Below are 13,254 nucleotides of genomic sequence, written 5' to 3'. Positions count from 1 at the left end.
ATGGATGACACCATAGTCAAAATAGATGAAAGACCTAAATGTAAGACAGGAAGCCATCAAAATCCTCGAGGAAAAAGCAGGCAAAAATTCTTTGATCTTGGCCGCAGCAACTTCTTACTCAACACGTCTCCGGAGGCAATGGAAACAAAAGCAAAAATGAACTACTGGGTCCTCATCAAAATAAAAAGCTTCTGTACAGTGAAGGAAACAATCAGCAAAACTAAAAGGCAACCGACAGAATGGGAGAAGATATTTGCAAATGACATGTCACATAAAGGGTTAGTATCCAAAATATACAAAGAACTTATCAAAGTCAACACCCAAAAAACAAAGAATCCAGTGAAGAAATGGGTAAAAGACATGAATAGACACTTCTCCAAAGAAGACATCCAGATGGCCAACCAACACATGAAAAAATGCTCAATATCACTCATCATCAGGGAAATACAAACCAAATATATATATATATATATTTGTATGTATACATATACATGTGTATGTACACATATATACATATGTATATGTATATGTATATATATATGTATACATATATATGTATACACACACACACACACACACACACAATGGAGTATTACTCAGCAATCAAAAAGAATGAAATCTTGCCATTTGCAACTACGTGGATGGAACTGGAGGGTATTATGCTAAGTGAAATTAGTCAGAGAAAGACAAAAATCATATGACTTCACTCATATGAGGACTTTAAGAGACAAAACAGCTGAACATAAGAGAAGGGAAACAAAAATAATATAAAAACAGGGAGGGGGACAAAACAGAAGAGACTCATAAATATGCAGAACAAACTGAGGGTTACGGGAGGGGGTGTGGGAGGGGGGATGGGCTAAATGGGTAAGGGCACTAAGGAATCTACTCCTGAAATCATTGTTGCACTATATGCTAACTAATTTGGATGCAAATGTTAAAAAATAAAATTAATACAAAATTTATATAGAAAGGTGCAAACCCTAGAATAGCTAAAATGATCTCGATGAAAAAATATAAAATATAGGAATTACTCTCCCCAATACTAAGACTTATTGTATAGCTATAGTTATCAAGACCTTGTGGTATTGGTGGAGGAATAGATACATAGATCAATGGAGCAGAATAGAGAATCCAAAATCCAGAATCACAAAAATATGCTCACCCAATTTTTTTTTTAATTTTTTTTTTCAACGTTTATTTATTTTTGGGACAGAGAGAGACAGAACATGAATGGGGGAGGGGCAGAGAGAGAGGGAGACACAGAATCGGAAACAGGCTCCAGGCTCTGAGCCATCAGCCCAGAGCCCGACGCGGGGCTCGAACTCACGGACCGTGAGATCGTGACCTGGCTGAAGTCGGACGCCCAACCGACTGCGCCACCCAGGCGCCCCTATGCTCACCCAATTTTTGACATCAATCCAAAGCAATTTAATGGAGAAAAAAATAGCTTTTTCAACATATGGTGCTGGAGCAATTGGACATCTAAAGGCAAACAATGTGAATTTCAACCTAAACCTTACGCCTTAGGGCACCTGGGTGACTCAGTCAATTGAATGTCCAACTTCAGGGCTCAGGTCATGACCTCATGGTTCGTGAGATTGAGCCCCACATTGGATTCTGTGCTGACAGCTCAGAGCCTGCTTCAGATTCTGTGTCTCCCTCTCTCTCTGCCCTCCCCCACTTACACACACACACTCTCTCTCTCTCTCTCAAAATGTAAATAAACATTAAAAAAAATTTAAACTTTACACCTTATACAAAAAAAATCACAATAGATCAAGGACAAAAAGCAAATGTAAAACTATTAAACTCTTAAAAAAAAAAAAAGAGAGAATTCCCAGGATCTAAGACTAAGCAAAAAGTCCCTAAGCTTTACACAAAAGACACAATCCATTAGGGAAAAAATTGATAAATTTGACTTCATCAAAATTAAAAACTTTTGCCATGATAAAGGCTTTGTGAAGAGGATGAAAAGCATAACTACATCTTGGGAGAAAAAATTTGCAAACTATAGATTCAAAAAAAGGACTAGTATCTAGAATATATAAAGAATTCTCAAAGTCAACATTAATAAAAAGTCCAGTTAGAAAATGGCAAAAGTCATGAACACTAAAGAGGATATACAAATGAAAAGATATCCAGCATCACAAGGCATCACGGAAATGCAAATTAAGACTGCAATAAAATATCACATACCTATCAGAATGGCTAAAATAGGAAATAGTGACAACACCAAATGGTGGCAAGAAAATGAAGAAGCTCAATCACTCACACATTGTTGGTGGAAATGTAAAATTGTACAGCCACTCTGGAAAACAGTTTGGCAGTTTCATACAAGACTAAACATGCAATTACCATATGACCCAGCGATGACAGTCTTGGCATTTATTCATAATGGCCTGAAACCAGAATCAACCCAGATGTCCTTTTACAAGTAAACAGTAAACTGTGATACATCCACGTCAAGGAATACTACTCAGCAATTAAAAGGATGTACTATTGATACTCACGCAACAACAATTTAGAAAATCTGCAGTGAATTATGCTAAAGGGCAGGGAAAGCCAATCGAAAAAAGGTTACATATTGTATGGTTCCACTTATATAACACTTTTTAAATGATAAAGTTTTGGAAATGGAAAAACTGGTTAGTGGTTTTCAGGTACGTGGAACTGTGAACATTGAGAGACGTCAGGAGGGAAGTGGCTTTGCTATAAAAGCAACATGAGGGATCTTCATGGTGATGGTTTAGTATTTCAACTGTGATTATGGATACACAAACCTACACGAATGATAAAATTGTATAGAACACACACAGGCACAAATGAACACAAGTAAAACTGGGAAAGTCTGAGTAAGACCAGAAAATTATGTAGAAGGTCAGTATCCTGGTTGTGATATTATACTATTGTTTTGCTAATGTTACCATCGGGGGGAACTCAGTAAAGTGTGGGATCTCTGTATTATTTCTTAAACTTCGAGTGAGTCTCCAATTATATTAAGAATAAGTCAGACAGAGAAAGACAGATATCATATGATTTCATTCATATGTGGAGTTTGAGAAACTCCACAGATGAACACAGAGAGGAAAGGGAGGAAAAATATGATAAAAACAGAGAGAGAGGCAAACCGGAAGAGACTTTTAAATAGAGAACAAACTGAGGGTTGCTGGAGGGCAGATGAGTGGGAGGACAGGCTAAATGGGTGATGGGAATTAAGGAGGGCACCTACTGGGATGAGCACTGGCTGTTATATGTAAGCGATGAACCATGGGTTCTACTCCTGAAGTCAAGACTACACTGTAGGTTAACTAACTTAAATTTGAATTTAAAAATTTTTTTAAAAATAAATGAGAAAATATTCAATTAAAAATACAATTAAATAAAATTTAAAATACTCATTAAAAAAGACGAACATGGAAGGTATTCTGGGAGGATATAAAGAAAATGTTTGCCTTCAGCTAGCTTATGTCTCTGGAAAGACAGTTAAGTCTTATGAAATACATTAAACCAATTCAACATTTAATGAGCCAAGAATTGCATTAGGCAATGAATGGGTATTCCTTTTGCCTGCAGGGACTCCTCTCCACCAATGATTCTATCTTTACTCCTTATCTTTTATTACTAAACTTTTTCAAATAGTTGTCCACTCTTGAGTCTGTATACCCTTGTGCGTCCAGGGCTCTGCTCTGTTCCAACAGACTCTGTTCTCACCCTTCTGAAATGCAGAGATGACCACAGTGACTTTCTAATTGCCAAATATGAAAGTACAACAGATGATGTTATGTGAAAAAGCCTACAATAAATTTCATCGATTGTAACGAATGTACCACTTTGGTGGGAGATGTTGGTAATGGAGGAGACCGTGCCTGTGTGGGGGGTGGGGATATATGGGAACTCTCTGTACATTCCTTTTAATTTTGCTGTGAACCAAAAAAGAAAAAAGAAAGAAAGTCTTTTTATAACAACAGCAACAAAAAGCCTGGAATATTTGTGAAAATATTTTTCTGAAGATATCATGGGCAATTTTTATATATCCTAATTTTTGCTTTTGCCTAAATTTTACAGTAAGCAAAAGAAGAGGAGGGAATAGAGAAGAAGAAGAAGGAGAAAAATTATCCATAATATATTTGTGCATAAGCGTTTTCAAATGCAAATAAGTCACAGTATCTTTATATTTCCAAAATGAAATCATGCAACAAATGTATGTTTGGGCATATCAGTATACCACGACAATCCTTCCCTTTCCAGGAGTATTTTCTGCAGTGTCATTTGTAATAACTGTCTAATCCTTTCTATTACTCTATCATCGTTAAATCAGCCAACCTGTTTGTTTAGCAATTGGTTTATGATTTTTAGCCATAACCAACATCTTTGTAGCTAAATCTCTGGTACATTGGCAGTGATTTTCTTAGAATATATCAATTTTTAAAGCTTTTAAAATTGATTTTCAGTTTTTACTGAAAGTTGATGAAGAGTCAACCTCTTCACCACTTTGCCAACTTTGGAGATTGTAACTAAAGGAAAAAATCTTTGTGGGGTGCCTGGGTGGTTTAGTCGGTTAAGTGTCCGAGACTTCGGCTCAGGTCATGATATCACGATTCATGAGTTCGAGCCCCGCATCCGGCTCTGTGCTGACAGCTCCGAGCTCGGAGCCTGCTTCAGATTCTGTTTCTCCCTCTCTCTGCCCCTCCCCCGTTCATGCAGTGTCTCTCTCTATCTCCAAAAAACAAACAAACAAACAAAAAAAAACATTAAAAAGAATTTTTAAAAAATCTTTGCTAACCTACAAGCAAAAAAAAAGTTTTGTCATTGTGGTTTCAAGTTGGACTCTTTTGTTTACCAGGTAAAATTGATTTTTTTAAATGTATTTTAGGCCAACATACCTTTTCTTTTTTGAAATGCTTGATTGGGCACTCTGCCTATTCTTCCATTTCTTAAAGCTTTACAAGAGCTGAGGCACCTGGGTGGCTCAGTCAGTTAAGCGTCTGACACTTGATTTGGGCTCAGGTCATGATCAGTTTCCTGAGATAGAGCCCAGCATCAGCTCTGCACTGACAGTGTAGAGCTTTCTTTGGCTTCTGTGTCTCCCTCTCTCTCTGCCCCTCCCCCATTCGCTTACACCGCACTCTTTCTCTCTCTCAATAAATAAATAAATAAAAATTAAAAAAAAAAGCTTTACAAGAGCTGACTTTATTTTATTTTATTTTTTTTAATTTTTAACGTTTATTTATTTTTGAGACAGGGAGAGACAGAGCATGAACGGGGGAGGGTCAGAGAGAGGGAGACACAGAATCTGAAACAGGCTCCAGGCTCCGAGCCATCAGCCCAGAGCCCAACGCGGGGCTCGAACTCACGGACCGCGAGATCGTGACCTGGCTGAAGTCGGACGCTTAACCGACTGCGCCACCCAGGCGCCCCAAGAGCTGATTTTAAAGAGCTGATTTTTATACCAGAACTATTCAACTTCCTTATATATGTTACAGACATTTTCTCCTACTTTGCCCTTTTAACCCTGTTCATTATGGGTTTTGACATTCAGGCATTTTAACAAAACGTACTGTCAAAACTAAGTAATGGATGTCATATCTAGAGGAACAACGGGTGATTTGTTTTTTCCTCTTCTCGTTTTTCTACAAAGATCCACTTTCGTCATGTATTTTGAAAAAGAAATCAGTCACAATGAAAACATATGTAGAAAATTAAATGCTGTTAATATCAGAAGAGGGGTGCCTGTGTGGCTCAGTCAGTTAAGTATCTGACTTTGGCTCAGGTCACGATCTTGCAGTTTGTGAGTTCGAGCCCCGCATCAGGCTCTGTGCTGATGGCTCGAAGCCTGGAAGCTGCTTTGGATTCTGTCTGTCTCTCTCTCTGCCCCTCCCCCACTTGCACTCTGTCTCTTTCTCTCTCTCTCTCTCTCTCTCTCTCAAAAATAAATAAACATTAAAAAAATTTTTTAAAAAATGTATCAGAAGAAACTTTATAGCTTTTGATGCTTTTCTTATTAAACATGAGCTCATGAATGTGGGTGAACTGGACATTCAACTTAAGGTATCAAAATAAATGAAATAAGAACCTAGCTAAACAGAAGGAGAGACTAATGATAATGAATTTAAAGGGAAAATACAGTAAAACTGACTTTATATAAAATGGGTATAAAATCTGGTTCTTGAGTAATTTCATCAAGAAAAGAGACAGTAATAGACCTAACAACAGAAAGAGTAAGGAGAATAAAGAAGTCATGGGGATGAAAAAGTACAGTATAAAGAATATACGGAAATATTGTAATAACTTTGCATGATGACAGATGGTGACTATACTTATGATGAGGGACTTTGTGTCATGTACAGAATTGTCAAATCACTATGTGGTACACCTGAAATTAATATAACATTCTATGTTAACTATGCCTCAATAAAAAATAAGTTAAATATTAAAAAATAAAATAGTGGGGTGCCTGGGTGGTTCAGTTGATTAAGCATCTGACTCTGGATTTCAGCTCAGGTCATGGTCTCATGGTTCATGAGATCAAGCCCCGTGTCAGGCTCTGTGCTGACAGCGTGGAGCCTGCTTGGGATTCTCTCTCTCCCTCTCTCTCTGTCCCTCCCCAACTTGCATGTGCATGCACACACTCTTTCTCTCTCTCTCTCTCTCAAAATAAACAAATAAACATTTAAAAAAACTTTTAAATTTAAAAATAAGATAGCAAGAGTAAGGACATATAAACACATGTTTTCTAAATTGTGAGATAACTCACCATAAAACTCTTTATTTAAATATTTGAAAATAAAATTGAAATGAGCAGTCTTCTTAGAAAATACAAATGCCCCAAATTTAATACAGACTCATGCTTTAAAATCTTGAATAAATATTCATGAAAGACGAAATTGGAAGAGTTTTATCAAAGGATGACTCCCTACATTTTTCAGACTGAGGAAGAGATCATTCTGATCTCATTTAAAATGCTTGAGAGGGGCGCCTGGGTGGCTCGGTCGGTTAAGCGTCCGACTTCGGCTCAGGTCATGATCTCACGGTCTGTGAGTTCGAGCCCCACGTCGGGCTCTGTGCTGACAGCTCAGAGCCTGGAGCCTGTTTCAGATTCTGTGTCTCCCTCTCTCTCTGCCCCTCCCCTGTTCATGCTCTGTCTCTCTCTGTCTCAAAAATAAATAAATGTTAAAAAAAATAAAATTAAAAAAAATAATAATAAAATAAAATGCTTGAGAGTATACAGAAAGGCAAAGATTATTTTTCAAATTACATTCAATCACACTTATGAGTACAAGTGCAAAAATATGGAATTAAACATTACCAGGTTAAATGTTGGGTACACTAAAATAAAGAACTCTGGGGCGCCTGGGTGGCGCAGTCGGTTAAGCGTCCGACTTCAACCAGGTCACGATCTCGCGGTCCGTGACTTCGAGCCCCGCGTCAGGCTCAGGGCTGATGGCTCAGAGCCTGGAGCCTGTTTCGGATTCTGTGTCTCCCTCTCTCTCTGCCCCTCCCCCGTTCATGCTCTGTCTCTCTCTGTCCCAAAAATAAATAAAACGTTGAAAAAAAAATTAAAATAAAGAACTCTGCAGGTTAATGCAAGAAAGGCTTAAACTAGGAATTCAGGGAGAATTCAAGATTGAGAGGAAAGTTGACAAATCTGCTTATATTAACATGACAACATAAATCAAACTGTCATTTTGAGAGATGCAAGAACAGAACTTGATAAAAAGCAACATCTATTAGATGAGATCGACAAGAGACCCTTTCAAGAAAGCATGGAAACTGATGAAACAGGATGAGAGGTCTAGAACTAACAGCAACACTAAACTCGCAGGTGAAATAATAAACACGTTATAATCAAACAGAGAAACAAGGTAAGGAGGCCTACAATGCAATTTGTATTTAATATGGCTCTGAAAGAGCTAGCCAATACAAAGGAATCGAAAAGAGAGCTGTTACTATTATAAAGGAGGAGACAACACGGAAACCCAAGAGAAGTCCTGGAAAATGATGGCGCCTCACTGGAGTATTGACTGCTTGGGCAAGCATGTTACAAGAGATGTTGCCGGTAAAGCATATTGCAATCTCGGCAAGGTATTTTGTAGATGACAGACTGACTGAATGTCAAGTTTACACGGAGGGACGGAAGACCCAGAAGAGCCGACATAATCCTAAAGGCGAATAAAGTCGCAGGACTGACGCTCCCTGACTTCAAGACTTACTATAAAGCTACAATAATCAGGACAGTGTGGTGTTGTGCAAGAAGAGACAAGTAGACCAGCGGAGCAGAATAAAGAGCCCAGAAATAAACCCACGTGAAGATAGTCGACTGATCTTTGACAAAGGAGTAAGCACAATTTGATGGAGAAAGGGCAGCGTCTCCAACAGAGAGTGCCAGAACAACTGGACATCCACATAAAAAAGCACTAGTGTAGGCATAGAGCCTACCTATACTTTCCATAAAAATTAACCCGAAATGGATCCTAGGCCTAGCTTTAAAATGCAAACCTATAAACTTCTACAAGATAATGCAAGAGACCGTCTAGGTGACTTTGGGTTTGGCAATGAGTTTTTGGACAAATGTAGTGAATTTGTGAGGATTTGGGGATAATGAAAAAGAGACAGAGCCACAAGCAGCAGTGACACACAACAAGCCATTTATCCGACAGGCCTGCATGTGAGAGGAAGTGCTTCCTGACAAGGGACTTTCCAGAGCCAGTGGCTCAGGCCATCACCCAGAAAAGGAATGAGGCAGAGGATCTCCCCGGGTGGGGGAAAGGGGACTTTAGGGAGAGGACTACGTGTCTGGGTGATGTTGGTCGGCAGCAAGGTGAGGAGTCTCTGGGTCAGAGATCTCTGAAGGGCAGCAGAGCGTTTGGCCTTTTAGAGCTACAGGGTTTGTCTTATTTATGGTTAGCAGATGTTAGATGCAGTTTCATAGGGTGTGCAAGATAGGTGAGCTCTGAATAGCTAAGAATGTTTATTTGGATTGTGTTTAAAGCAGTGGAATGTGTAAGGGTGCCCACGGGCTTTGGGCTTAGGGTCTCAGACCGATGCGAAACAGTAATAACCTGGGGCCATTTTAAGCCAGCAGGGACTATCTCAGGCTCATTTATACACCACCACCAGCATGATCTAAGAAAGAAAAAAATGATAATTTGGACTTCATTAAAATTAGAAACCGCTGCCTTACAAAAGTCACTCTTAAGAGAATGAAAAGACAAGCCACAGACTGGGAGAAAATATTTGCAAAACATTTATCTGATAAGGGGTTTGTGCCCAATGTATATATATAATACATAATATATATAGTTTCTAATGTTTATTTTATTTTTGAGAGGGGGGGGCGGGGGGCAGAGAGAGAGGGAGACACAGAATCCGAAGCAGGCTCTAGGCTTTGAGCACACAGCTCTACACGGGGCTTGAACCCATGAATCGTGAAGTTGGACGCTCAACTGACTGAGCTACCCTGGTGCCTCCCAAAATATATTTAAGAAACTTCTGGGACCGCCTGGGTGGCTCAGCTGCTTAAACATCCGACTTTGGCTCAGGCCACAATCTCACGGTTCATGGGTTTAAGTGCCGCATTGGGCCCTGTGCTGACAGCTCAGAACCTGGAGCCTGCTTCAGATTCTGTGTCTCCCTCTCTCTCTCTGTCCCTCCCCACTCATGCTCTGTCTCCCTCTCTGTCTCAAAAATAAATTAATATTTAAGAAAAAAAAATTTTAATTAAAAAAATTTAAAAAAAAACCTTAAAACTCAACAAAGAATGAAAAAAAAAATGGCAAACGATCTGAACAGATACATCACTAAAGAATATACCGAGATGGCAAATAAGCATTTGAAAAGGTGCTCAACATCATATGTCATTAGAGAATTGCAAATGAGAACAAAAGTGAGATACCCCTGCATGTGTATTACAATGGCTCAGGTCTAAAACATGAACGCCACTAAATGCTGTGGTGAGGATGCTGAATGACAGGAGTGCTCATCCATTGCTGGTGGGAATGCAAAATGGCACAGCCCCTTTGGAAGAAAATTTGACAGTGTTTTACGAAACGAAATACACTCTTACAATACAAACCAGCGATTGTACTTCTTGGCATGGCCCCAAATGAGTTGAAAACATATCCACATGAAAAGCTATGCACAAATTTTTTTTAGCTGCTTTGTTCATAATCACCCTAACTTGGAAGCAACCAAGATGTCCTTTAATAAGGGAATGGATAAATATATTGTGGTATATTCATACAATGGAATATTATTGGACCCTGAAAATAAATGAGCTATCAAGCCACAAAAAGACATGAAGGGACCCTAAGTGCATATTTCTTAGTGAAAGAAGCCAGTCTGAAAGAACTACAGAGTGTATGATTCCAACCATGTGACATTCTGGATAACCAGAACTCTAGAGGCAATGAAAAGATCAGTGATTGCCAGAGGTTAATAATCTCATTTGTAATCCAAGAGTTTGGTAGTTAAAACTAGTTGATACGAATTCTCCTGTCTTCAACATTGGCAAAAATTGAAAAATGGGTAGATCCTAGAGTTCCTTAGAGTGTCTTTAGTTTAGACATAGTTGCTCTATATCCAATTAGAAATCCCCAGGGGCACCTGAGTGGCTTAGTCGGTAAAACATCCAATTCTCCATCTCAGGTCTTGATCTCAGGGTTGTGAGTTCAAGCTCCATGTTGGGCTCCAAGCTGGGTGTGGAGTCCATTAAATAATAATAATTTAGGGGCGCCTGGGTGGCGCAGTCGGTTAAGCGTCCGACTTCAGCCAGGTCACGATCTCGCGGTCCGTGAGTTCGAGCCCCGCATCAGGCTCTGGGCTGATGGCTCAGAGCCTGGAGCCTGTTTCTGATTCTGTGTCTCCCTCTCTCTCTGCCCCTCCCCCGTTCATGTTCTGTCTCTCTCTGTCCCAAAAATAAATAAACGTTGAAAAAAAAAATTTAAAAAAAAATAATAATTTAAAAATCCCTCCTTCAGGAGAAATCTTCTCTCCTTATGCCTCAGTGGTTAGTTGGTTGAGTGTCCGAATCTTGATTTCAGCTCGGGTCATGATCCCAGGGTTGTGGGATCGGGCCCCGAGTTGGTCTCTGCACTGAGCATGGAGTCTGCCTAGCTCTCTCTCTAAAAAAGAAAAGAAAAGAATTTCCCCAAAGGTGATGGCAGGTTTCTAACACTAACACTAGTCACTTATAAATTCTGCCTACTGTTCATAGTTTATGCCCTACTTCCCTGTGTGTCCTAGAGCAGCAACACTCTTAAGCTACTGTCTGAAAATCTATAGCCTGCATATAGGACAGGCTGACTCTTACAAGCTTTACTCTATTCTTTTTTTTATGTTTATTTATTTTTGAGAGAGAGACAGAGACAGAGACAGAGCATGAGTGGGGGAGGGGCAGAGAAGAGGGACACAGAATCTGAAGCAGGCTCCAGGGTCCGAGCTGTCAGCACAGAGCCTGATGTGGGGCTCGATCTCACGAACTGCTGGATCATGACCTTAGGCAAAGTCAGTCAGGTGGTTAACCGACTTGAGCCACCCGGGTGCCCCTATTCTATTCTTGGTACTGTAGCTTGAGATACATTCTAGCTCCAAGGGACTCCTATATCTTCTGGACCTTTGTTTGGAATCCTGCTCACACACGTCCTAGGTAACCAATGTGTGTGAGTCGTCTTTTACTTTTCCCCACCTATCACACTCAAATTCATGGCCAAGAAAATTCTGATTATGCCAACTGACTAAAGTCCCCTTATTTGGGCCCGTTTTCTAAAGTGAAGGATTTTCTTCTAAAAGAATCTAACATCTGGCATAACGTATGCCTCAAAATTTAGCTGAGACCCTCGCGGTCAAGGGCCTGGGTCCTCACAAGTCAGAGTTTAACACAAAGCCACTTCTGATGTTCAGCCCCAAGCCTGCTATTTCCGGAGGCACACATTCAGAGGATTTCCTATGCTGATGGAATACAGAGAAAACCTAACATTGTTAGATGGTCAGACTATCACGTTTTCTCGATGAGTGAGATTTTTCAATCTGGAGCGGACGGTCACAGCAAGAAAGCTTATGGAAGAGAAGGTTAGTAGGAAAAAAAAAAACAGTCTCACTGTTAAGACAGGACCGAGTTCGTTGCATTGGTAATTTTTAGTGAGAGTGAAAATGAGGAAGATTTGAAAGTGAGTCATCGCAAGGAGCATGGCTATGGATTCCCGTGTAGATCCTGCTCTTTGTAAGACACACTCACGTGATCTCCTTGGCTTCAGTTTTCTTCTCTGTTAAATAGAAATATTAACATTACTCCAAATGATTAAATTATCCTGGTTAAGTGTTTCTATTGCCGTTCACACAACACACCATACATATCTTTCATTTAATGCACTGCATTTCAATTATCTGTTTATGGGCATCTCTCCAGTGCCTGGCGGGAAGTTCAGCAAATCCTAGGTAGTTAGTACAGGTTAGGAGACTTAAAATGAACTGCTAATGTAAGTGAAAGTCCGCTATAAATTGCAAGTTCCGTGAGAAAGAAATCTGAACTATTTTCCTCTGTTCGTTGAAATTATAGTAGCAATGCATTCTGAATGCAGTAACCTTGTGATTTATATTGCAGATGGCTTATCTTCGAAGACATGAATTTTTTTTATCTCTTAATGGAAATTACAATCCATATTTCAGAGCATTTCACATTCCGCTGTTCAGTGCCAGGGGAAAGCTGTATGTGTAAGGTCAATTTTAAGATACACAGTAAAATGAATTTAGGGCGCTATATAAATCTGTACTTCAAAGGGTAATTATTCCAGAGAACCTATAACCAACTGGATCAGAAGAAGGTACAAGCCTCCATCCTGTAGAGCTAAAGCCACCATTATTTCCAGGGGTTTAGGCCCAACTCTTGAGAAAGCTGGAAATGTTTACCGCTGAATTTCTATTCTGTGGTACCAGTAACTAGAAACCGCTTTCTTCGTGCGCTAGTCCTCTACCAAGGAGTTCATTTATTCCACATTTAGCGCGTGATCTCAAGGGCCAGAAGATGGAACATATGACAGTGGTTTTTTAAAGTCTGGAGCCTGTAGGCACCAGGAGCCATTTTTCAACGTCTGGGATTCTATTTCCTGTAGATTTGGGGTGATGCCCAGAACTGGTTCCAGGGCACACAATTAATAAAATTTCCCAGCCTCAGAGTTCTTTCAACGAACCTTCTTGAGTTGCCATAGTAACTGAGGGGTTTAGGGGGAGCAGGGTTGAGGGGCTGGTGCCAGATAC

This window comes from Prionailurus bengalensis, chromosome B1 (assembly GCF_016509475.1).
Source record: "Prionailurus bengalensis isolate Pbe53 chromosome B1, Fcat_Pben_1.1_paternal_pri, whole genome shotgun sequence".
NCBI lineage: Eukaryota > Metazoa > Chordata > Mammalia > Carnivora > Felidae > Prionailurus > Prionailurus bengalensis.
The sequence above is the reverse complement of the archived record's forward strand: the minus strand, read 5'-3'. Positions refer to the sequence as shown.